Below are 27,596 nucleotides of genomic sequence, written 5' to 3'. Positions count from 1 at the left end.
AAAAATCTGAAGATTTTTTTGAAAAAAAGAGGGAACCAACCCTATCAACACCTTGATTTCAGACTTCTAGCCTCCGGAAGTGTGAGACAATATGTTTCTGTTGTTTAAGCCACCCAGTTTGTGATTCTTTGTTACTAATATATCCTCATTTGTTAATTTATTACAGTTCCTTGTTACTAACACAGTTAATTAAATAACTAACACAGCAACTCATTGATAAGCTGCCTCCACTCCCAGCCCCTAATAGAGAAGGTAGAACACCCTTGTAACCTCCCACTTTGGGTCAAAGCTATGGGGAAGAATGCAAGGAGTTCTGAGCCAAGAACAACCAATCTTAAAGTTGGCCAGGACCTAGGATTGCTGCAGCCTGGCTCAGTGAGTGACACAGGACCATCAAAGCAATTCTCAAACAGTAAGAAGCTGTCATGGATGCTAAGTTAGGAGCCCAGGTAGACCCTAGCACGTGGTTGCCCTTTTGGGTTGTGTACAGGATGAATAAGCAGAAAAAGCTGGTCAAGAAAAGGTAAGAATAACGAAGAGAGGCAAGCTGACGAAAGAGATTGAAGAGAGAGACAGAGACAGGGAGACTGGGTGCACCTTGGAGGTGTCTTGTCTCTGCTCTTCCTGAAGCCAGATTTCTCTGGGTTCCCTCATGCATACCCTTTAATAAATTCCCCCCTTCACCCTCTGGTAACTTGTTATTCTTTTCCTTGTACCTAGAGCCGTGTGAGTATGACAGCTCCGAAAGGCAACTTCAGTCCCTGGAGAAGAACACACATAGCCAAGTAGTGACTGGGACATTTCACTTGGTCCAGCTGCCCATGTTCTCCTGTCTTAATCTGAGCAATAGCAGAGTGAGTTAAAAACTAAAAAAAAACCAACCAAACAAACAAAAAACCCTGCTTTTTCTAAAAGCCCTAAGATATTAGACACAAGGTAGGATTGTTCTGGAAACCTGTGACAAACCATAGTCTAAAAAATGGAGAGAAAGGTGGGGGCAGGGGTAAGGCAACGAGCATAGAGATGGAGCTAGAGCCAGGAAGGGTTCTGGGGACCCGGTCCTGAAGGGCTTACAGATCTGCTGAAGCAGTTTGCTCTTTTCCCAGAGAAGACAGAGTGGCCCAAACTGATAGGCATTTCAGAAACACGAGGATACCAAGAGCGTGTGGGGATGGATTTCAGGGGAACAAGACTGGAGGTAGGGAGTATGACTAAGAGGCTGTCGCAGGATCCAGCCACGAGGTGATTCAGGTGGGCTGAGACGAGGACAGGACCCCGGAATTGGAGAGAGGAAGGGACTGAGGGAAGAGACGCTGAGGGGGTGACACTGAGCAGACCCGGCGACCGCGCTGCGGGGGGCCAGGAATCGATAAGGACTTACTCACTGAGGTGAACGGCGGGCAGAGACGAGTCCCTGGGCCAGCGACCAAGGCCGCCCATTGACCCTCATCCCTCTGAGAACCAGTTCCTCACACTGGAGACCCGGGTCGTCCAGCTCGGCCCGCAGCTCTCGGGGCTGAAGCACACGCTAACCGCGCGGCAGCAGGAAGGCTGCTCCCCCGGCTGCTGCCGGCTCCGAGCCGTGCGCCAGAGCTCTGTGCTTACACATTCTGGAGAATCGAATCTCACATAATCACGTGTGACAAAGGCCTCAGCTATAAGCAACATTAATGAAGACAAATTAAGGGGCCGAGCGCGGCAGCCCGCAAGGCGGCTCCCAGGGCCCTGCCAGGCCCCGAGGCTGCTGGGGCGGGGGCGGGGCGGGGCGGCTCACTTTGGGCTCCTGCCTGGCGGGTAGAGATGGCGGAGATCCCTGTCATGTAGGGGGCGCCTCAGCGGCTGCTCGAGAGCCTGGGCTGGAGGACAGGTCGTGGCAGGGGGCTTTGAGGGAAGTCTAAAGCCATTCCAAGAGCATGTTCACACAATTTTATGAAAGCTATCTTAGGGCAGATATGCGAGGAGAGTTCAGTCGGATATGGCCTCATCGTGTTAAATAAACGAGCTCCCTGCATCCTGGTGGTTGCTGTTTGGGAGCGTACCTCTCAGAATTTTAATTCCAGCCGATGAGTAACCATACCCCGACAGGCATCCAACGGAGTGCCACGAATCGGTCCTGCATCCAGGATGGGGTTGGCTCTTAGCTCAATTCCCTTCTCTCCTCTAGGGCCATTTGTATCTGCCCATCCATTCTTTTTGTGACAGAACAGAAAACATTCAACTTTGGGAAGGTTTTGTTTTTTTTTTTTTGTTTTTTTTTTTTTTTTAAGTCTTCTTTTTATTTTTTTAAAGATTTTATTGATCTATTACAGAGAGAGAGAGAGGGCACAAGCAGCTGGGAGAGGGAGAGGGAGAAACAGACTCCCCACTGAGCAGGGAGCCTGATGCAGGGCTCTATCCCAGGACCCTGGGATCACCAAGTGAGCAGAAGGCAGATGCTTAACTGACAGAGCCACCCAGGCATCCCCAGCTTTGAGAGTTTCGCTCCCCACCCCTCTCCGGAGGGGATCACAGCCAATAGACAAAAAAGCAGACATTTATAAATCAAGCAGCCTGTGACTAGGGCCAGTGAAGTGGCCATGGCTCTGTCCTAGCCCTGACTGGAGGGAAATGGGATGGGGGTGTGGGTAGGGGGCGGCCCCACCTTACAGGCTGGGTTTTGATACCTAGAACCAGCTTAAACAACTTCTGGAGGTGGAGAAGACAGGTGAGAGGACATAAAAACTGCCCTATCCATAGGCAGAAGTGTCTGTTGTGAAAGCATCCAGACCTGGCAGCAGGGAGAGTCTCACCACCATTTCAGGATCTGCTCTGTGAAATTCAAGAGACTGCAAGGAAGACAACCTCTCTCCCTAGGGAGGGCTCCAACAGGACACTAAAAGAAAGACCCCTCATCAGAGTCCAAATGAAACATTCTCAGAATTCCCAACATGAATTAAACAAGCCGATTTTATTAGATCAATATGAAGGGATTTGAAACTAATTAATCAGTGTAGAGATCAGATCAGCCGCTGACAATGAGACAATGGAATGAGGACTTGGCGTATCCATAAAAGGCCTGCCTGAATTCAGACAGTGTAATAACACAGGGTCTCACCCCTCTGTGGAGGAAATTCCAATTGCTCAGTGAAAGAAAGTAAGTTGGGTGAGAAATCCACTGTCACCAGCAATCTTCTTCGGGGAATATCCTCTTAATGACACTCAGATTGATTTTCCATTCCTGGAAGGAACAGAAGGAAGAAGAAGTGATCAGAAAACATAAATATCTTTTAATAAAGCCAGGCAGGCTGCTGGAAGAATACATGTATACAAGAGAAATAAACAAGAAAAATAATGCACTTGGGAAAATGAGTTTCCAGCATCCACAGGGTGGCTGAATCAATAAAACTGGGGTGGGAAACAGCGTGGAGCCTCTTACCACATACTTACCTGGCAACCACACCCTCAAGGCAAAGGCAGGGGAAGCTTACGTGTGGAGGGGCCAGTTTCTTCCTCTCCTGAAACACATATTTGGGTCAGATGAACTTTAAGTTCCCTTCTGTCGCCAAGATGCTATGATTTGTGACTACAGTAGTGCCCCCTTCTCCACGGTTTTGCTTTCTGAGGTTTTTGTTCCCCTGGTCAGCAGCAGTCTGTGGTCAGCAGCAGTCTAGAAGCACACAGTTCTCCTTCTGAAGGTTGACAGTATCTTCTTGTAGACTTACTTTCTCCTGTCGCTGAAGGTCAGTAGTACCCTAACACTATGTCACAATGCCTACATCGTTCACCTCACTCATCTCATCGTGTAGGCAGTTTACCATCTCATGTCATCACCAGAAGAATGAGTTCAGTACAATAAGATCTTTTGAGAGAGACACCATATTCACATCACTTTTATTACAGTATATTGTTATAATTGCTCTATTTTATGATTACTCTCTTACCGTGCATAATTTATAAATAAAGCTTTATCACAACTATGCATGTATAAGAAAATATATATAGTTTTTGATGCTTATATAAGTATTTTATATATATATATATATATGTATATATATATATATATAGTTTTGATGCTTAGATAGTACTGTCCATGGTTTCAGGCATCCACTGGGGGGCCTGGAACATATCCCCTGTGGATCAGGGGTGACTACCGCATTCCAGAGCTACCCTGAGAGAGGCCCAGGTCGGCGTTGACAGAGAACTGGTGATCTCCGCATTGTGGGAAGACAGAGTGAGGACTCTAAATCAGGGCTAGACCAAACCTCCACCCACTCTCTTCACTTCATTCATCAGAATCTCCTCAGGACCCAGTCAGGTTGTAGTATATTATTTTATATTAGCCCAGCACTGTGCTGTCCAGGCAGTGACTCAAAATGTACACATTCCTCATGTCTCCTGAAGTGGTGAAAAGCCCTCAGCTTTTGGAATCAAAAAGAACTGGACTCAAATCACTACTACATCATCAGCTGGTTGTGTGATTCTAGACTAGTCACTTCCATGTAACAGAATATTAGGCAGCTCTGTAAGAACTCACATGGGAAAATGTCCACAATGTGTTACTTAATAGTACACCAAAAGTGGAAGCAACCCAACTGTCCATCAATGGATGAATGGATGAACAAAATATATATACACTCAATGGGATGTTATTCAGCCTCTAAAAGAAAAGAAATTCTGACATATCCTATAACATAGATGAACCTTGAAGACATTATGCTAAGCGAAATAGCCAGTCATAAAAGGACAAATCTTGTATGGCCCATTTATATGAGGTGGTCAGATTCATAAAAATAGAAAGTAGAGTGTTGGCTGCTAGAGCTGGAGTGGAAGGGGAAACTAGGGAGGCAGTGTTTAACTAGTAGAGCATTTCAGTTTGGGAAGACAAAAAGTTCTGGAGATGGATGGTGCACATTCCACAACAACGTAAATGTACTTAATGCCACTCAACTGTATACTTTAAAGTGTATACTTTAAAGTGGTTAAAATGGTAAAAATTTTATGTGATGTATGCTTTCTACAATAAAAAACATAAATAGGAGAACAGTAAATATAATATGATTGCATTTTTGTTACAATTTTTTACATCTCTCTATATTGTCTATGAAGGATACATACCACACTGGTCACAGTGGTTACTTTGGGGGAGTAGGGTTGGAAAGGGCTGCTAATGGATAATATGATTTAGAAGTTACATGTGTCTCAAAGCCCAAGAGCTTGCATTCTGTTTTGACAGGGCAATGACGATCAATTCCGACTCTCAAAATTCCTCGGTTTCCAGAAGAAGAGGTATTATTCATCATGACTCAGGTTACTCCGTGGAATGCGGTCTGTGGCTTTCCACTTTTTACCAAGTCCAGCCCAAACCCCTTAACCTAGTATTTAAAGCCCTGCAACCAGCCTCTTATCCTTCCCTTTTAACAGCCTCCATGCACCCGTACTGCAACCATTCCATGCTCCCCGAGCAGTTCTTCACCACCATGCCTTTGACCAAGTCGCTCACTCTCCACTGTAGTTCCCCTCAGTCTCTGCCTCCAGATACCTCGTCCATTCTTCTGGGACACAGAGGCTGAATCCCACAGGTGGAAGTGATTTCTCCTTCCTCCCTCAAGGCCAGCATGACATCGAGCTCATCTCTGATCTGTTGGTGTATACACATCTTCTCTCCCCCATGGACCCTATGCTCCCTGAGACACGGGACCAGGCTTTATGCAGCCTGGTGTGTAAGGCACTTACCGCAGTGTAATCATATATCAGCAACAATGGGGATGGAGGGGAGAGCTGCACACAGTGCAACCCGCATGACCCCAAGCACAAGTGCCTCCTTAAAAGTCGTGCCCTCGGCACCTGGCTCACCTCCCTTCGTCCCAGCCACTACCACTCATGGCATGCCTGCATGCCAAGCACCGACCTCACCAGATTTCTGTGGTATCGGTGGTATTATCCCCATTTTGCAAATGAAGAAACCATGACGTAGAGATTAGATCACTTGCCTAAGATCATATTGCAAAGAATGGGAATGTGAACTCAGGCTTGACTTTCTAAAACACCTGAGATCCCAGGAATTACAATCGACCGCCTCACCAGTAAGCTTGCATATGCAGCCAGCGCTCAGTACTTCAGTGTCTAATGACTTCAGTAGGAGAGAGGGCAGCGGGTGGCCGGGAGAGCGTGGTGACAACTGAGGCAGTGCTGTGAAAACTGCGGTGTTCTGGGCTCCTTTGCCAGGTGAAGCACTCGAAACATCCGCTCATTCCCGCCGGCTGCACTCAAAAGAAAACTGCATCCTAGTTCTCTCTTCAAACACAGCTTTCACTTAACTCTCTTCTTGATCAGTTCCAACACCCATTTTCTCTCCGACAAAAGCCACATCCTCTCCTTGTAACAGCCAGGCTCTGCTTATACCTATAGAACCTCCTGGATCCTGTCCTCAGACGCGCAGACATCATTGGGCCACCCCACCTCCTGTGCTCTCCAGAGCATGGCTGGTACAGAACGTGGGAGAGGCTCTCAGACACTGAGAAGAGGTTCCAGGGCCTCTAGTAAGGGCAGGAAGAAGGAGCTGCCCACTGTGGAGAGAAGTAGGTACCAGTGTGCATCAGCCCCTCCTGAGAAGCCAGAGGCCCCAGCATCTGGGGAACCCAGACCTGTGCTGCGTACCTGCAGCCCCTGACAAAGGTGGCTAGTCTAAATGGAAATATGCTCTAGGTATAAAAACGGATTCCAAGACCTAGCAGGAAAAAAAGACTGCAGACTCTCTCATGAATAATTTTTAATGTTAATCACATGTTAAAATGGTAAGATTTTGGATAACTAGATTCAATATACATATGGTTAAAGCTAATCTCACAGTTTCTTTCTAGTTTTTTTTTTCTAAAGATTTTATTTATTTATTTGACAGAGAGAATGAGGGAGAGAGAGTGCACATGCAAGTAGGAGGAGTGGAGGGTAGAAGGAGAGGGAGAAACAGACTCCTCACTGAGTTAGGGGGCTCAATCCTAGGACCCTAGGATCATGACCTGAGCCAAAGGCTTAACGACTGAGCCACCCTGGCATCTCTCTTTCTGTTTTTTTTTTTTTTTTTTAAATGTAGCTAGAAAATAGGAAATTACACATGTGACACGTTTCTCGTCAGAGCCCATCCAGACCCCAGACTCTGTGTCAGACCCACACCTTCCTCAGTCACTGGGAGGTCTGGCTACCTGGACTCAATTTTACCCCCTTAGACTTCCTGCTTAGCTGCAGCTACAGTGACCCAGGAGCTTAGAAGTGGCCTCTGAATCCAGTGGCAGAATTTGAGAGTAAGAAATAGCTGGATCTTTGTACATTCACTCATATTTCCCTCTCCAGCCTAACTCCCCAGCTTCTTTCATTTAGGACAGCAGTTCTCAACATGCGGTCCCTGGACCAACAGCTTTGCATCACCTCGGAACTTGAACTTGTTAGAAATGCAATTATCAAGCATCATCCAGAAATTCTGATTTAGAGACTATGGGGATAGGGTCCGGCAATCTGATTTTTAATGAGCCCCAATGTTATTCTGATACATGTTAATGTTTTCTATTTTTTGCCCCTTTTCCAAGTTTTCATTTAAATTCCAGTTAGTTAATATACAGGATAATATTTGTTTCAGGTATAGAATTTAGTGATCCATTGCTTACCTAAAACACCTAGTGCTCATCCCAACAAATGCTCTTCTTAATGCCCATCAGCCACTTAGTCTATCCCACTCACCTCCCCTCCAACAATCTTTCAGTTTGTTCTCTATAGTTAAGAACCCATTTTCTGGTTTGTTTCTCTCTTTTCTCCCCACTATGTTCCAACTGTTTTGTTTCTTAAAATTCCACATGAGTGAAATCATATGCTATTTGTCTTTCTCTTATTTATTTTGCTTAGCATAATATACTCTAGCTCCATCCACATCACTGGAAATGGCAAGATTTCATTCTTTTTGATGGCTGAGTGATATTCATATATATATATATATATATATATATATATATATATATATACATAAACACACACACACACACACACCACGTCTTCTTTATCCATTCATCTATTGATGGACACTTGGGCTTTTTCCATAATTTGGCTATTATTGATAAGGCTGTCATAAACATCAGGGTAAACGTACTCCTTCAAATCAGTATTTTTGTATCATTTGGGTAAATACCTAGTAGTGCAATTGTTGGATCATAGGGTAGTTTAATGCGATGTTTTCAAACCACTGTCTTAGCTCACTGTTTCTCAAACTTTGCTGCATGTTAAGACCACCCGGGGAGCTTTTGATATGGGTTTTCCCAATGCCCAGATCACATTCCATGGCAAATAAATCAGAATCTTAAGGGGCAGGACCTAGACATCAATTTGGTTTTGTTGTTGTTGTTGTTGTTGTTGTTTTTATTAACATATAATGTATTATTTGCCCCAAGGGTACAGGTCTGTGAATCTATCAGTCTTACACATTTAATAGCACTCACTGTAGCACATACCCTCCCCAGTGTCTATAATCCAGCCACCCCAGCCCCTCACTGATCCCCCCAGCAACCCTCAGTTTGTTTTGTGAGATTAAGAGTCTCTTAGGGTGTGTCTCGCTCCCAATCCAATCTTGTTTCATTCTTTCCCTTCTCTTCCCAACCCTTGCCCTGCCTCTCAAATTCCTCATATCAGAGAGATCATATGATAATTGTCTTTCTCTGATTGGCTTATTTCACTTAGCATAATACCCTCTAGTTCCATCCACATCACCGGCATCAGTTTTCTAAAAACCCCTCCCTTGATTCCAGTGTACAGCCAGGGTTGAGCACCATTGTCTAATGGTAAAGGACTTGAGAATATCAGCCAGAGTGGGGCAGGCTGCAGTATGTAAGTGAGATAGCCTTACTGGGGGAGTTGGTGGGGAAACACAGGGCTGTACATTTTCTAATGGCATGAGAAAGAGGCTGAACTGCGCACACCCAACCTAGAAGGTCTCTTTCAGTAGGTCAGCCACTGTAATGAAACAGGGTTTAGTCTCTAGATATTCTGAAGTTGAAATGACATGTGGAAAGGGAACAGATCTTCCTACAGTCCACCAAGAGGCAAGGTGAAGAGAGGCCTGAGTCCAGGTATGTTAAAATGAAGAGATGACTAAATAGGGTTCCAAAAATTGTGGTACATTTTAGAAACTTACATTTATTAAATTAAGGCTTGTAACACATGTAAAATTTAAAACATACCCAAGGCAATGTAATCATCCTATTCACAATGTAATAGCGGGATTTATTTTTAAAATTCATGGGCATGGTACCAAAATTTGGCAGTTTAAAGCTGATGATAATTTCCTTCTTCCAGTCCTATTAGCATATCTCTGGGGACAAAATTTTCAAAAATCCAAGTCTGAGGCCTTCGGCGATCGCGAGATCCATGGATGAAAGGCCCTCCTTTGGTATGCCTCGGGATAGGAGGGAAGTGGGGGCTCTGCAGGTATGCACAAGCAATTCCAGCCTCTCCCGACCCCCACCTACAGACACACAACCTGGGTGGTATCTGCTGGCCTCTGGTACCCCCTGTCCATAGGCATACTTGGCTGCTGGCCACAGGAAGTAGAGCAGTGACAGTGACAAGACCCCCTCCACTCACCTTATCAAAGTAATTCCTCCAGTTTGATACACAGTTGTCTGTGTTTCTGAATACTTTCTTCAGAAAGCACCTGCAAGCACATATTCTTCTGTTCCAGAGGCTAGGTTGGGCTCAGGACTCCATGTGTCATAATGCAAGAAGAGAAAGGAGTCCCAGAATGAACAACAGTTATTGTCTGAGGAGCAGGCACATCAGTTAAGAGCCACAGTTGGTCTCATTGGCATATACTTTCTCCTCTGGGAGGTGAACTCAGAGACGTGTCCACCAAAGAGACCCCCGGCCACATGCATCAGAGGTCTCTAAGAAGGCCCATGGCAAGGTCTGTGGGATCCACATAGTACAGCAGCCTGGGCACCATAGGATGAGGGGGGTTGGGGGAGGGATGGGGCAGGGAAGAAACAGCAGCCCTGTTGTCACTGGCCGGTTTCAATTCTTGGTTGCCACCATCTTCCTGTTTCCTAGAGATACAAGACCAGGCCTCATGCCATCCTCTCTCCTGGAGACCAAAGCTTCTAGGGAAGGAGGTCCACACCCAGACAGAGGAGGGTGAGCACTGGGATTCAAAGTCCAAGGCCAGCTCTTACATTTAACAGTCAGAGAGATCATCCACTGTAAACCCATGGTATCCTCAACCAGAGCAAAGTCCAATCCCCTGGTCTCATTTGCCCCATTACTTTCCCTCTGGGTCCATAGGTGCCTGAGTTTCTTTAGCCTGTGGAAAATATGCGGAGGAGGGGGAAGAGAGAGGAAGGTGGGAGGGGCAAATAAGCACCGGCCTGCCCACAGCCCCAGGGCACCAGGGTGGTAAACACTTGGAGGGAAGCCAGCTGTCTTGCACCTCAAATCTTCTGCACCTCCCCAGCCAAGACTCAGATTTGTATATCCTGGGCTCTTTCTGCCTCATTTCACCCAGGCCTTAACTTACCCAGAGCTAGGTCTAGGTTATTCCGTCCAAAACTTTACTCTGGAAATCTAGATTGTAATGCAAGATGTACGTTCTCAGAATCAGATTTCTGAGACCTCAATTCAGGACGGCGCGGGCTTAGCAGTCTGGCTACATTCCATTTCCATCAGCCCATCCGATGAATACCAATGAGGTGTTCATTGCTTCGGCAGGATTCAGGAGACTGCAATGGCCCAGGTAAATCGGAAGGACCCAGCCAGAGCTCAGCTGGTTGGCTATTTAGGGAGCATAAGGAGGGCATAGAGGGTCTGACACGATTGGAGGAATCAATCCTGAGGCTGTCATATTGCTTTTCCATTGGCCGTACAGCTACGGGTCCTAAAATCCACCCCTTGATTCTGTAGGATGGAAGAACCTTTTCAAAAGACAACCCGAGACAAATCCCAGAGCGTCTTGCAACAAGTACTACAATAATAATAGTAACATTAGTAATCATGGTTGACATGCATTGCTTCCTGTGGGCCAGGTATGATTCTAATGCTCTGCACGGAGGTGCTTGGCATAGGATCTCTGGGGCAAGGTAAGGACCAGCCTCTCCAAGGTGGCCCCAGGCAGCTCCCTGGGGAAAGTCCCTTCCACACTGCTGGTTCTCTGACACAGACCCATCATGACTCTTCAATTTTAACCTGTTAACTCAAGTCTTAGCCTGCTGTAGGGACCTGGGCGGACCCCTCATCCCAGGGGAAGGGGAGCAAGCACCCGACAGCTGTGCTAAATGAGCTGGCCTTTTGGAGAAACCCAGGAAGGAGGGTGCGTGAGCATCTCCAGGAAGCAAACACTGTCTGCTCCTTGCTATTGCTCCCCTAAGGAGCTGTGGTGGGAGGAGGTTGTCTCATTTCATGAAAATATGATATATAAAAAGCCTAAATTAAAAGGATTCAGGAAAGTATTATTATCTCTATAAAGCAACCTGCTCTGGAGTACCTTTTGGTATTTCCCTAAGTATATTTCAAGCAAGATTTCAACATTAGGCTTATTGAAACCTCAGCTAGCACACATACGGTGCACGCCGCGCAAGTGCTCCTAAACCACTAGTTAGCAAGAACCTTATTTTTCGAGGAGTGTGGCCCATGGTGGGGAGGGGAGAAGGGAGTAAAAACAACATCACCAGCTGCTGACCGCGTGTTGGACCTGGGCGTTTTGGCATCAACATGTGGTCCTCACAACACGCCTGTGGGGGAGATGCCACCATCTCCATTTACAGATGAGGAAACCGAAGCTAAGGGTTCGAATGCCATCCTCTGTACTGCACAGCCTTTCATAGCAGAGCTTTGTTGGAAACCAGGCTTTTCTGACCCTGATGACCAGAACTACAGACAAGGCGCAAAGCCAGACGAGGTCCAGCCATTCTCCACAGTTAGTCCTATGGCTCCCTAATTACAGATGTGGTTGCAGAATCCCCACACACTTTTTTTTTTTTTTTTTTGAATTTCCCTTCTTTTTGGCCTTCTTTGTCTTCTCCATCCAGTCAGAATGAATTTTAGCTGCTAAGAGCAACTTGGTCACTGGGACCAGCCCAACTGGTAGGTCTGTGAATAAATGCGAGTTCTGGAACCATTCTTCAAAAACCACAGCTTGACTAGGAGGATTCAAATGCCTGCACCTGTCCGCAAGGGCCATCCCACCAAGGTGCCAGGTTGACCAAGAGGTGCACTGGCAGTGGAACCACACAGGTGCTCTGGGGTTCAGAGGAGCACAACAGGAAGTTCTCAGGAAGCCCCCCCCCCCATTCAGAGGAGTTGAGCTCCACGTGGATTCGGCATCCTGACGTGCCAACAACCATCGCAGACCTGGCATGTCTAACAAATGCAGCGCTCGACCCCAAGACGCCGAAATTGTTACCTCATGTTGAAACAGACCCGAAGCTGCAAGCAATTAGCACTGCATCTGTGAGGCTAAGGAAAGACAACCAAGAGAACAGGGGCTTAAAAGAACTATTTTGGTCCACATGGAAAATTGATAAATTTTGTGCATGGTAAAAATCCTTTCAGATATGTTTTTAAACCTTAAATTTTAAAATTCAGGTTTTAAATATTATTCTTGGAAAGGCATCAAGATTCCCTGAACATCATGAGATCTGTAAGTAAACTAAAAAGCAGTTGGAGTCTTCAGTAAAAGAATTAATGTAATAAATGAACTTAGGCGTTGGTGCAAATTAATCAAATTGCATAAATTACAAACTTTAATCAGTCATGGAATTTCAATACTTGAAGGGATCTTGGAAATCATCTGTTCCAAGAGCAGGAATTAGGGGAAATAGTCAAGTGTCTCTGACTGGAGAGACACACAAAGAAACAAAGAGACGCAGTCAGGAGGCAGTGTGTGCAAGGGTTTGCAGAGACAGCCTGGGTTCAAAGCTCACACCTGCTTCCTGATGGCAGTAAAAACCTGGCTGAGATGTTTGACCTTAGCAAGCATTTATACCTCTGTAAATCAGGTAGGTCCAACACAAGGTTACTCTGAGGCCTAAGGGAGACAATGCACAGAAAAGGCTTAGCATGGTGCCTGGGACGCCATATGGTGCCTAGGACAACAGCCCTCTGTAAATATTAGCTCCATAGACAAGGCAACTCTACAAACAGAATCTAAGTGTGCCAAACTAACACACTGTGTATCACTGGCCTTTCTCTTATGTGTTTATAAAAGAAAAAGCAATATGCAGTAGACCTAAGTACTCAGACCTCTGGCTATGAGAACAGGACATGGTACCCAAGGTCTTCTTTGAATTAAAAAAAAAAAAAATGATCTTCATAGAAGGGATCCACATCTCTGTTAAGAAAGAAGCCAGACCCGATAAGCAAGGCAAGAGGACCCATGAAGATGGCGACTCTCCTCTTTTATAAGGGTAAGTGAAAACTTCCTGCAATGGCCGTTAATACAAAGCTATCCCAAAGTTACGTAACTCTGGGCAAGGTAAATATCTGAGGTCCACAGTGAGCCTCAGTGGTGTTCAGTTTTAGCCTGGAGTTGAACCAGTGTTGTACAGTGGACTGACTGCAAAAGTTAAAGATTAACCAATAAGACATAACTCAGAATTCGTGTGTCTTTATGTCTTTACATAAAGTTAATTTGGCCTTATCATGTAACATTTATTAATTATGCTGAGGAGGGCAGCATAAAATCACAGGAGAAATCCTGGTTCTATCCATTGGTACTGTGAGATCTTGGATAAGAGATATAATCTCTTACCCCTCAGTGTTCCCATATGTAAAATGGGGATAACCATGCCTGCCTCATGGTGAAGGGCCGGCACAGTCTCTGCCTCATAATTGTAACTAACAAGTATTTATTAGTTTCATCAGTGGCTCTATTTGTGAATGAAAAAGAGGGCTGTCTTTCCCTTACTCAGTTTCCCACACTGATAGGAAATCTAGCTACTTCAGACCAAAGCCAAGGAATAGACAGCACTCTTTTCAGCAACAATGCACCTGAATTATACACATGGTATTTTTGAGGGGATGTGCTCTGGAGTATTTAACTTCCCAAATCTGAACCTACAGAAAAGACAGCCGGACTTGAAGCAAGAGAAAGAGTTCTCACCCCCTTTCCACAGCTAGCTAGTTTTCTGTGTTTTGTTTGCTTGGTTTTGTTTTGAATTCAGGTGAGTCACTTAACACTTAACTGGTGTCTCCGGTTCCAAATCATAAAATACGAGGGATTGTTTTTAGACTAGACAGTATCCAAAGTCCCTCAGAGCTTTAGAAATTCCATGTTGCTATAGCTGGTTCATGCTGTTTGTTAAACTGTGTGACTATACTCTGCACCAAAAGCCACAGGGCCCTGCTCTGTCGTGGTTTGAGTCACAATTTGTTTCTTCAGTTAGTGGTTCCCTGTAAACAGCAATGGCACAAATAGAATCACAGTGAACCGGATGCCCTTGTGCTCATTCTGGAGTTCAGCAAAAGCCAGGTGAGCTGAGAGGAAACAGATTGGCCATGAAGACAGGATTTTACTATGAAAATGAGTTTTCTGACAAGTTTAAAGCGGCAAAAATGCTCTGAAGACTATTTTATACCTAATAATGCCACGCGGATTAAAAAACAAAACGCAACCTTCCCTACCTTGGCAGGTTTTCGTTTCCTGGGGCTGATAATATATTTCACTTGATTCCAAACTGATCCCTCACCCTGGAAAAAATTTCGGTCAGAATTCAAAATAAAATAAGGGCACGTGCCAATCAAACCAGTGGGGAGAAGCGCTTCAGTTTTACAGACTGTTCACATCTCACAAAACTAAGTAGTTGATTTATCATTGTAATTTTCCCAATACTTAGCAGTGTCTTGTACCTGGCAGGCTGGGAGCGCTTTGAAGGCAGAGATGATATTCCCATCTCTAGCACTGCGTCCTGGTGTATTACAGATGCTTGTTTTAATTTGTTAGGGCTATCTGAACCAAGGACCACAGACAGAAATGTATCTGCTCACCATGTGGGAGGCTAGAAGCCTAAGATCAAGGTGTCAAAAGGGCTGCTTTGTTTTGGCCTCTAATCCCTCTGTCCTTCGCTTGTAAAGGATGGTCTCCCTCTTCTGTCTTTATAGGTCTTTCCTCTGAATGTCTTGGTCCAAATCTCCTCTTCATTAAGGACTTGGGTCATATTCTCTTAGGGCCCACCTACTAATCTCATTTTAACCCTATCTCCAAATACAGTCACATTCTGAGGTATTGGAATTTAGGACTTCAACATACATAGAATTGGCAGTGTGGGGTTACACAGTTCTGCCCATGACAGTGCTCGATAATGTTGGACGAGATAATGGTGGAAGGATTAGTTGATGAGCAGATGGACTAGATGGATAAAAAACCAACTGGTCAATAAATTCTTGGTGAATTGAGTGAACTCATAGTCACTTGTGAAGACTGGCTTTTGCTGTAATATCATCTCAAAGGTTCTTATGTTATATATTTTATTCCAGCCTTACAGGCTCTTCTTGGGCTCCCCTGGGCCAAGGATGTTGCCTCCAGTACCCTTTGTCCCTCCTCTATGTGTCCCCATTGCAGAGAAGGGGACTGGGACCAAAGGGGTGGGGATAATGGGGAGCCCCATTTCTGGCCCTGCATCCAACTGGGCTTCCTCTCACCTTCCCACCCAGTTTAATTGTGCTTAGAGCCCTGGAAGATTGGGACCTAGCACTAGGAATAAACCTTTCATAAAAGAAAAAAAAAAAATCTAAAAATTACTACTACCAAATTCTATCAAGCTGACAAAAAATAGCTATGCCCAGACTTATGAATGCCATTTCCCCTGTCCCCTGTCATTCTTACTTGTAATGACTTCCTGGACCCAAGAGAATATCAGTATTTGCCTGCAACAAATAACTCTCACCCCCCCCCCATAATTAACTTCATCCTTAGAAACTATACATTAAGGGAGCAGAAAGAGCTAAGAAAATAGTTTTAGTTAGATCTGTTGCCTGATGGTTCATGGTTTGTGCCTGGTTCGGTTTGCTTTTAATTGAAGAACCTGTCTTGTACTTAGTTCCTCGGTTGTCTTAGCACTTGGATTCCATGACGTAAAGAAATGACGTAAAGAAATGCCCTATACAGTTGTAGGGAAGGCAGAAAATGCTCACCGGGGACCTCAGTGAATCTCTCCTCTGATTCCTTTGGTCACTTTGAGCATCTACCACGTCTCTAGTGGTATAGAAATTCACGAGCCCAACCTCTCCTGCCAAAGTTCCTTCTCTATCTTTCCACCTGGCTGTAGAATGAATTTGATCAGATGTAATTCTAGCAAGGTGGTTGTAGGTGTGTGTCTGGATGGAGTCAGCGAGGTCATTGTGCTCCTTGCCCTCCCCACGACATCCTGAGTCATGCTGCTGGCTGCCAGTGTGACTCAGAACTACCCTAGTGTCAGCCTTCATTAGAGCAGGAAGCACAGCCTGGAACACACCCAGCCTTAATGAATGAACTGTCTGTGGCACAGCTCGTGTGAGATAGGTGCACAGGTGTTAGGGGACACGCAGCCATCATTCATTCATTCCTCGCTCATCTCTTCCCAATTGGAAATCTTGTTCAGCAGATAAGGCATAACAAAAGCCTCCCTTGAAACAAGTGTATTAATTTTAAAAGATTCCATTATGATTTTTACCAATTCTGGGCTTAAAAATAATAACACAGAGATAAAGGAACAGTGTGAATTCTAGCTGTATAACATGTGAATTAGGTATTAAAATTTAAAGACAAATTTATTGTGGTCCTTTGTCAATGACAGTGATGAATTATCCTGGCTATGACCCTTGAACAGACTGGCTACTCTCAATTTAGAACAAATCCAAGTCCCTCGGCTGCCCTCCTCTAAGGCTTTCTGAGATGAGATAGTATTCATGAGTATTTCCATACATGGCACAAGGCATGATACCATTTATTTTGATTACACGTATATAACGGGCCCTGCTGTCCTAGGTTCTGTTGATAAGCAGAGGTCTTTACCCATTCCCACACACTTAGATGTTTGTATTGGGAATTAATCAAATACGTTCATGTGCTATAAAACTTCTTGTCAGGAATTCAAACCAAGTGATTTCTGACCTCTCTCTGTCTGCCTTGCTTTTTAAAATGTGTTTTAACTGTCCTGTTTTAGACATGTTTTATTGTAAACCATTTTATATTCTATTCAAGAATAGGTGGCATATAAATCATAGTTGAAGAAAAACCTTCAAAACAACATAATATTCCCAGAGTGTGAAAAGCTCAGTGGGGAAGCAGCAAGATGGAAGTTCGGTCAGGCCCACCCAGCTAGGTGCACCTGTCACTTGACCATCAGGCCCTATTTTCCATGGGCCACAGAATGATGGCTGGACCATTCAGCAGTCTGTTTGGAACCCTAATCTGTCAGAAGTACAGCATCTAATTCATTCAAGTCTTGCTCTGATGACAGTCACATGACAAAAGGACAAGGACCTATTTTTAGCCAATGAAGGAGAACTACATGAATGACAGTGTGGAGGTGACTGGCACTTGGAGAGACAAGGAACATTGTCATCATACGATTTGTAAAAGCCAAAGAAGGGAATATGAGCATTTTGTGTTCCTGAAACTATAAGCAAGCACAGCTCCACAGGTCCAGAGAGAAGAAGGGGTGAGTCAGTGGACTTAAACTTGGAAGGCAGCATACTGTGGAGGTCAAAGGGCAGGCTAAGGAATCTGGACAGACCTGAGTCAGGCTCCTGACACTGCCCTCACAGCTATGTAGACATCACTTCCCTGTATCTCAGGTTCCCCAGTAGGATCATGAGTAATAGGATCTACATTCAATGTTGACCATGTGAAGTCAATGAAGTAAGATATATAAAAGCTTCTAGCATGATGCCTGAATCAAGTAAAGACCTGCTATCATTGTTGATGTTACCACCATGATTGCAGGCCTTCTATGTGGAAGGCATTAGGCTAGATGCTCTTTGGTCTGACAGTCAGAGACTCTACTCATATAGAAATTGACTCCAGAAATACTAGAGGCTCCATATAATTTTGACTATCCACTCACACATAATTCCAGAGAGGAAGAAGAGAGGAAATGATTCAAAGAAACCACTGTCTTCAATTAGCTTATATTTTATAAGTATAGTTACAAAGGCAGGAAGGAGGAATTTGTAAGAGCAGATACAAAGGAATGGCACAAAATGAAGAATAAAGTCAAGAGGCTGGGGCCTGGGACTAATGCATTACATTGAACACCCACAAGAGCCCCTGGGGTATGCTCAGAACAAGAAAAAAACACAAGAGAAGAGTTGGCCTACTGCTTGGGGCAGATGATGCAGTTACCTTAGAAGTGATAGAGTGAAACAGAATTACTCAATTCCTAGTTTGTTCCATCTTCTCTATCAAGAAGAACAATCTGCAAGCCAGAAAGGAGAGCAAAAACATAGCCAAGAGGAAATTAAAGTCTGAGATATGGGGAGATAGGAAGAGAGCACCTAGCTGCTGTCTTTAAGTCCCCAGGCTCTGGTGAATTACATCCCAGAGCCATCCATTTGTGCACCCAAATACTCACTGCAATGGGGACAGCAAAGTAAACAGCCCTAGTAACCTAAAAGAATGTGACTTCATGATTATGACAACTAAAAAAAATGACAATGAGATAATATATGAGAGTTTATGAGGAATGGTAGAACTTTCAGAAACTTGCAGAAAGACAAATGTCTCCATTTTAGTAACAGACACTTTTGGCAAAATTGTAGCAGAGATTCGACACGTTGCATCGGCCCAGGAAGATGAATACTGGTCACAGCAATGTCATCTCTTTCATGGGTTTCTTTGGATGGGAACAGTGTGCCATAGGTATTGTAGAGCTAGGAAATGGTAACAAACAAGGCTGCGTAATTTGTTAGTGAACCAGGTAGGGAGAAAGTCTCCATGGAAGTACAGTTAGGAGAACTCAGAATGGCTCAGCTCTAATCCCCAAAGAGGACTGGAGAACAGGGTTGCATAAATCTGGTGACAGATTTTAATGGCACTTGACACAGTCTTCAGTGCCTCTCTGTTCACCTGGTGATCTTAACTTTCAGGACAAGGAAGTTTACTGACATCTGCTGGGAGAAAGACCAGGAGGCAGCCAGCAGGTGGAGGAGGGGTCGAGAGCCCAGCTGTGGAAGCAGGGAGCCTGTGTTTGGATCCCAGCTCCACTCCTCACAGGTTGTGTGGTGTTAAGGAAGGTATGTATATCCTCTGACTCAATTTTCCCATCTAGAAAATGGGGATAATAATTGTACCTACCTCACTAGATGAAGCAGATTAAACTGGCATGTATAAAAGGACATAGAAAAGTACCTGATTATAGAAAGATAAAATACTTATGATAAATTACAGAAGAATGATGAAGGCAATGGAGAAAATGAGTCAGGGTAAGGGAGAGGAGGTGGTGGAAGCAGAGGCACTCTGGGAAGGTGGTCTCTAATGAATGGTATTTGACCAGGGACTGAAATGAGGGGCTGAGCCACATAGTGCTGGGAAGAACAAAGGCCTTAAGCAGGAAAAAGCTGGGGCCAGAAGCTAGTACATGAGGCGGGAACCGGGTGGGCATGCTGCAAAGAAGGAAACTGAGGTTAAGAGAGGCTTTTTCACACGCAGCCCTGCCAGCCGGGAGAAGGATGGGGTTCACCTTATATGACATGAGAAGCCACTGGAGGGTTGTAAGTAGGAGAGAGTTATGATTTTAAATGATCACACTGGCTACTTTTTGAAGAATATGCCAAAGAGGGGTAAGAATGGAATTAGGGAAATCAGTTTGGGGGAATAGCAGTCTAATGGTTTTGTGGCATTTGTTAAAAAGATTTTATTCATTTATTTTGAGAGAGAGAATACAAGTGGGAGGAGGGACAGAGGGAGATGGAGATAGAGAATCTCCAGCAGACTCCATGGTGAGCATGGGGCCCCATGCAGGTTTCAGTCCCTTGACCCTGAGATCATGACCTGAGACAAAATCAAGAGTTGATTGCTCAACTGACTAAGCCACATGGGCAGCCCAGTTTTGTGGTATTTTAAGAAAGAGATGATGGTGTCTTAGGCTGGGAGAAAATGGTAAAAGGTGGCAGACTCAGAATATATTTTGAACAGTGTGATCCTGATTTTATAAAAAAGAAATACACCCACACATATACTGGAAAGACACATATGCAGATATTAATAGTGATTATCTCTAGATTATGCTATTTGTGGTGACTTTAATTTCCTTCTTTATGATTTCTTCTGCATTTTTCAAAGCTTCCCCAACAGACACATGGTATTTAAGGAATTGGGGGAGGGGGAGGGAGGAGGACATTTTTGGAAAAGAAATAATCAGTTATCCAAGGACAAGACAAGTCAGTGAGGACCAGTACAAGCCTAAGAGATGTCGAGGATTAGACTGGCAGCAATTTCCATATCTATTGACTAACTAAACAAGTAATGACTGCAGGTAATAGGATTTAATTTTCCCAGGTACCTCCCTCCCCGCTCAAAGTGACTGTCCCTTTCTGCCCCCACTTCATTCCAGCCCACCTGGTTTATCATGTGCAGCCCTGAGCAGCATAATCTAGGATTTTAAATGAGTTAGAGGAGAACAATCTGGGTAGGGAGGGGACTTCAAACTACACATGGTGACAAGAGGAGTAGTTACCACCCACTGAGCACCCACTCTATGTCAAGCACTTTCAAAATGTGAAGGAGTTAAACTAGGAGATGATTTGAATGGAAGGAGAAAGATGACGAACGAACATATTTTTGAGCACTCATGGAACTACTGCATTGAGCACTTTATCATACTTCATCACATCTAATCCTTACCATGATATTCTAAGATAAGTATTATCCCTGATTTAGAGACCTGAATTGAATTCATGAAAGAATTAAGCTCATGAAATTGAATTAGGGAAACAACACTGCATCACTAGGCTTGGGAGCCAGATAGCCAGAGTTCAAGCCCTGGCAGCTACACATGCCCTTGGCCATGCTACTAAGCCTTCCTAAACTGCAGTTCCCTTATCTACAAAAGGGGCCTATCTCATGGTGTTGCTTGAAGATTAAATTAGTTAATACATTAGAGCACTTAGCACAGTGTCTGGCGTATAGTAAGCTCAATAAGAATCAGCTATTACTGTTGAGAAAACATACCTAAGATCACCCTGTAATTCACCAATAGAGAAGAAAAGAATCCGAGGGGCCTGGGTAATTACTTTATAGTGGTGAAGTTCTGTCATAGGGAAGGAGAGAGGCTTATACTGACTTCAAGAAATAGAGCCAGATTCAGGGAATTTAAGTATAATAGAGCGTTAGGTAGAATGCAACCTGAAATCAGTTGGCTAGGTAATGCCAGTGACTTTTCTGCCTAAGAAGGTACCTATCTCCCTCCTTCAGGGAAAAGTCATTAAGCGGTTCTTATGATGCTGTAAGATACCATGCCCTGTGGGTCTAGAGAGAGAACCTAATAAAGCTTCTTGTAGCTCGACAAAGCCTGCACATCTAATACCCCATTATGCAGAGCTAGTCTCTGATGAGAGGTGGGAAAGCACATGGAGTTCAAGAGTCTTCCTGATGGGTTAGAACAGACCCCATAAGAAGCCTTTTGGGAGAAAGGGACCCCAAAGTCCCCAAAGGGGTCCCCCAAACTCACCACAAGGAAAGGGGCATTCTGAACCGAAGGTCTTGCCTACCAGCAGGGATTCACAGTAATCCCTGTGGGAGTTGGAGGAGCCTGGTTCCAACACAGTCCATGACTGTGACAGGAAACCTTCTGGATATGGGTGTGAGTGGAGTATAATGACTACTGAGCACTATAAACTGAGAGAGCTGTCATCTTGGAGCCCAAGCACATGCACTACTTGGAGGCTCTAGGCAGCAAGGGAATCCCTGCAGCAGGGGGGAGTTGGTGTTGGATTATGTGGGCCAGTTTATAACAACACTGCAGACCATTCACACCCAAGACTGACCCTTTGGAATGAATTAAGACCAGTGTGTTCTTGGTGTTCCTGGATGTTTAGAAGAGGTGGGAGGTGGTTGGGGCCTTAAGAGGGAAGTTTTGGAATCCCTACTAATGTGAGCAGGAAGGTGTTCTGGCAACTGATCGGATATACTATTCTTTGTAGCAACCCCCCAACCCAAATCGGTGAAATATGTTAAATCAGTCATATACAAGTCATAAATAAGGCTTGATTAAACTCAACACTTAGGACTTTCTAAAACTCAGAATTAATAGCAACGGCTCATTTTGATTTGACGCTCATTATATGCCAAACTCTATACATGCCTTAGCTCATTAATCTTCATAAAACCCTGTGAGATGGAGATGATTTTCATCACCACTTTATAGGAAACTGAGACTGGGAGAAGCTAAAATACCTTGTCCAACGTCACATGGTAGACACTGATGGAACAAGAATTAGCTAATGGGGCGCCTAATGGCAGAGTCTATCCTTTTCACCAATGCACCACTTTACCCCCTGTTCAGATGGAAAGGGAGATGCATGGCCACATGGCAATGCTGCTGATGGGATGAGAATAGATGAGTGGGCTACAATACCCGTAAACTCTTTCCTATGCTGCCACACTGAGATTTTATGTTTCCTTGCAACCTTAAGAATCTGTGTGCTTCATTTATCTCTACAGAATTGCTATCAAAATGAGCTGTTTGTTATAAGTGGAAAATAAGCATAGGAACTATGGCTAAGGAATATAAAGATAAACCACATATCGAGACACATTCTAAGTCTGTAGGTCAAATTTCATGACAACGACCTTCAGAGGAGTATTTGTCCATTCAACAAATATTTATTACATGCCTTTGTGTGCATTGTTTCAGATGCTGGGTATATCGCAGGGAGCAAAACAGACAAAATCCCTTTGTGGATTTTACAGTCTTGTCAGGGGAGAGAAAATAAACAGTAATCCTAATAGCTGAATAAATTAGATAGTATATTAGAAGGCTGTAAGTACTTGATCACAGTTGCAGTTTTAAATTAGGCTGGCAGGGGAGACCTCTTTGAGAAGTGACACTTAAGCGAAGGCTAGAAGGAAGAGTCAGTCTCGTAGGTATCTGAAGGGAATACATCTGAGGCAAAGGATATAGCCAAGGCAGAACCTGGGACAAGAGCCTTGCCTGAGTGGAGAAGACACAAGGAGGTCCCCTGTGACTGGGGAGGGGTTAGGGGAGGAGTAGGATAAGGTCCAAACAGTGAGAGGAGGGTAGCTGGTCTGCCAGGCTTTTATACCAAATAAGACCAGGAACTGTCATGGGGTTTGAAGTAGAGAAGTGACAGGATCTAACTTGCACTGAATATATTAAAATGCACCATATTTTATACTGTTTTGACTTGAACATATTCTTTATCACGGAGATCATTGCTCGGGAGGAAACATCAACATGAGGTACAGAGAACCCCACAGGCCTTGTGATTGGACTGGAAGAGGAGGGAGTCGGCGGATTTGAGTAAAAATAATTTTGTCATTTAGTTCAAAGAGTTGCTGGGAGGAATAACTAATAACAATAGTTGTAAAGGTCACTGCAAATATGAAGGGCTAGCAAATGCTAACTACTACTTAAACATAAAAAGCCCGTCATTATTCTTTGGTTCCAGAGTCAAGACCTCTAACAGCCATGGCCAGCCAGTCAACAGTTTGGTACCTTTAAAGGACTTCTGCCATAACCTGTGCTATCTGACGGCTGGATCTCCCATCTACAGCTCTGGTGGAAGGAACAGAGCCGTTTACTCTATGTACTCAGCCACAAAACACAGGGGTTGATAAACATTTGTTTAAAATATATATATATATATTCTTAAGCAGTGCTTTCAAGACTCCCTGAAAAGCCTTGAGTTTTCAAATGAGTGACATGGGGATAGATGTAAAAAGCTCTTGCAAATGAGTTGTTTACACCAATCCATCAGGTCATGGAAATTTTGCTCGAGATCTGTTTGTGTGGGAACAACATTGGAATACTAGCTTGCCGGTGCCAGCTTTGAAACCGACACAATGAATAGCTATTGTTCCGACACAGTATCCGGCTGCTCATGTCTACACACACTGAAGACGACCTTCCTCTTCAGAAATAACTTCCAGCCATTATTTAGTTTTTTTTTTAATTGTTACCGGTGTACCCGATGTTCTAGATGCCTGGGGAAGAGGGAAATTGCATAAAGACATGTCAGATTCTCTTCTAAAAGGGTTCCACAACTTCTCTATTTTGTTCAGTCAGGTCACCCAGGTTACAGCATTCCTAGCGTAATGAGAAATGGTGGAAGAGACACAAAATAAAGGGCGAAGAAGGGAAGTAAATTATTAAACACGTATTAAGTACCGGGCTCTGTGTTATATTTTATTTCACCACCACAACCCTGTGAAAATAAATACTATTCCCTATTTTGCAGATGAGGCAACTAAGGTTTAGAGAGATTAAGTAACTTACTTAAATTATTTAAAATGCCTCAGAGCTGGGGTTTGAACCTAATTCTGCTGACTACAAATCCTCATTTTCTCCCACCACATGGATTTGCCCTCGAGAAGACTGTCATCTAGTGGGTGAGGCAAGACTTACACAGGGAAACCAACTGGAGACCCATATCAGCAGTGCATAATCAGATGCTTAATTCACGTGATCAAGACTCTTGAATTCAATTCTATAAACAAGAACAAATAGCCACAAAGAGCAAGGCCCTAAGCAAAATACCGGCAGGGTCAGTAAAGGAAGCATGACTTTTGTTTCAATGACATACACGCCTCAGATAATCTGAGATCCTCTGAGAATTAACTGAGAATAATTCTATAATAAATAATTCTCAGAGAATCTCAGATTATCAGAGAAGATAAGCATGAGGCTATAGGAACAAGATGGCATTGCCCACCTTTTGATGTGCCTGGGCCCACTCATGTCTTTTCCCTAAAGTTCCAGGGTCTGAAGCATAATAGACTTGGGATGGGAGGTGTCAGAGAAAAGCCAGTAGGTCCCAAGACACTGAAGAAAATGTGAATTAGAGGTCACAAAGAGAGCTGATAGCACCCCTCCCTCATTAGGAACAAAAGCCTCAAAGGTGAATGATTACCTGCTAATGTTTCAGGAAATGTTTAGCTTCTAGGATGCCTGCCTGGTTTCTTCCCATCCACTGGTATCCACAGTCCTGTGGGAACGGCAGTTGTGCTCATCATGAAGCTATCATAAATAGCCCCAAACTCACCCCTCTTTGCTCTGGCAGTTGGGGGCCAGGACTGTGTGGCATGCTGCCGTTAGGCTGTGCCAGGGAGGAGTGCTGGATGGAGTCCACAAGGCCACAGAGGGAAGAAGGGGCCAGCTCTCTGCTGAGTGCTGACCGTTTGCTTCCTATTTATCAGCAGCTGCACAGTCTCAGGGCTTTGCCTGGACTGGCCTGTTCTTCCGGTAGCAGCAGGTGATTTCAGTTGGCAGTTGTTCCAATACTCACAGAACAAGCCTCGTGGTACGTGACCACCAACCCTCAAATCTTCTATGTTTTAAAAATGCTGACCTCAGCCGTAGCAACATCTTCCTAGGAACATCGCCAAAGGCAAGGGAAGCAAGGGCAAAAATGAACTATTGGGATTTTATCAAGATCAAAAGCTTTTGCACAGCAAAGGAAACAATTAACAAAACCAAAAGACAACTGACAGAATGGGAGAAGATATTTGCAAATGACATATCAGATAAAGGACTAGTGTCCAAAATCTATAAGGAACTTAGCAAACTCAACACCCAAAGAACAAATAGTCCAGTCAAGAAATGGGCAGAGGACATGAACAGACATTTCTACAAAGACGACATCCAGATGGCCAACAGACACATGAAAAAGTGCTCCATATCACTCAGCATCAGGGAAATACAAATCAAAACCACAATGAGATATCACCTCACACCAGTCAGAATGGCTAAAATTAACAAGTCAGGAAATGACAGATGCTGGCAAGGATGCGGAGAAAGGGGAACCCTCCTACACTGTTGGTGGGAATGCAAGCTGGTGCAACCACTCTAGAAAACAGCATGGAGGTTCCTCAAAATGTTGAAAATAGAACTACCCTATGACCCAGCAATTGCACTACTGGGTATTTACCCTAAAGATACAAACGTAGTGATCCGAAGGGGCACGTGCACCCGAATATTTATAGCAGCAATGTCTACAATAGCCAAACTATGGAAAGAACCTAAATGTCCATCAACAGATGAATGGATAAAGAAGATATGGTATATATACACAATGGAATACTATGCAGCCATCAAAAGAAATGAAATCTTGCCATTTGCAACAACGTGGATGGAACTAGAGGGTATCCTGCTTAGCGAAATAAGTCAATCGGAGAAAGACAACTATCATATGATCTCCCTGATATGAGGAAGTAGTGATGCAACATGGGGATTAAGGGGGTAGGAGAAGAATAAATGAAACAAGATGGGATTGGGAGGGAGACAAACCATAAGTGACTCTTAATCTCACAAAACAAACTGAGGGTTGCTGGGGGAAGGGGGGTTGAGAGAAGGGGGGTGGGGTTATGGACATTGGGGAGGGTATGTGCTATGGTGAGTGCTGTGAAGTGTGTAAACCTGGCGATTCACAGACCTGTACCCCTGGGGATAAAAATATATGTTTATAAAAAATAAAAAATTAAAAAAAAAATGCTGACCTCTTCCCAGCTCCTCTAGCCCTGAGGCTGGCTGCTGCTTCCTTCAGTTACCATCATGACACCTTCGTGTACTCTTTGTCTTTTCTACAACACCTAGCAGAGTTCTGTGTGCTACATCCTCCCTATTAAAATAAATGATGTGGGGGTGCCTGGGTGGCTCAGTCCATTAAGCAGCTGCCTTTGGCTTGGATGGTGATCCTAGGTTCCTAGGATCAAGTCCCACATCAGGCTCCTTTCTCACCAGGGAGCCTGCTTCTCCCTCTGCCTCTGCTTTCCACTCTGCCTGCTTGTGCTCTTTATCTCTCTGACAAATAAATAATTTTTTTTAAAAAAAAATCATAACTGATGCAATTTCTGACTCCTGATAGGACTCTGATAAACAGTTAATTTCACTGTTAATTGAATTGAGAGCAAATTAGAAAGCTATTTCATATATGCTAAGCTCTGATACACATTTAGTTCATCCCTTGTACCCACATAAGGCTGCTGGTTCTGAAATGCTAATCTGACCATGTCCCTGTCTGGTTTGAGGTCCTGCAATAGCTCCCTACTGTTTATGGGATAAAATCCAAGTTCCTAGCACCAGGCCATCCGTAAGGCTCTATTCCACTTGCAGACACATCCCTACCATGCCTGTTCAAACCCACCATGCTGTTTTTCACATCCTATGCCCTTGCCTAGTTTTTCCTTCTGCTTAGAACTTGTCCTTTAAAGCCCAGCTCAGATGTCACCTCTTCCCTGTTTCTACCTCTCCCTCTAGCAGCTGAATAGTCCCTTCTGAAATACGAATCAAAATCACAGTGAGATACCACCTCACATGGGTCAGAATAGCTAAAATTAACAAGTCAGGAGACAACAGATGTTGGCAAGGATGGGGGGCAAAGGGAACCCTCTTATAGTGTTGGTGGGAATGCAAGCTGGTGGAAACAGTATGGAGGTT

The 27,596-nt window shown here is 44.2% G+C and overlaps 2 long non-coding RNA genes across 2 annotated transcripts; one reads left to right on the top strand and one right to left on the bottom strand.

Annotated features, from left to right (window-relative positions):
- Positions 1–2,928: 2,928 nt before the first annotated feature.
- Positions 2,929–12,919, bottom strand: LOC131836445 (uncharacterized). Its single transcript, XR_009355613.1, has 2 exons — positions 9,601–12,919; positions 2,929–3,494 (listed from the first exon to the last, which is right to left on the bottom strand). It is a non-coding gene; the product is annotated as an uncharacterized LOC131836445 (long non-coding RNA).
- Positions 12,920–13,067: 148 nt separating this feature from the next.
- Positions 13,068–26,349, top strand: LOC131836446 (uncharacterized). The gene is made up of 3 exons (XR_009355614.1): positions 13,068–13,409; positions 19,069–19,215; positions 23,611–26,349. It is a non-coding gene; the product is annotated as an uncharacterized LOC131836446 (long non-coding RNA).
- Positions 26,350–27,596: the final 1,247 nt, after the last annotated feature.

The sequence above is a fragment of the Mustela lutreola genome, chromosome 7, assembly GCF_030435805.1.
Source record: "Mustela lutreola isolate mMusLut2 chromosome 7, mMusLut2.pri, whole genome shotgun sequence".
NCBI lineage: Eukaryota > Metazoa > Chordata > Mammalia > Carnivora > Mustelidae > Mustela > Mustela lutreola.
This window is presented reverse-complemented; position numbering and strand designations above follow the sequence as displayed.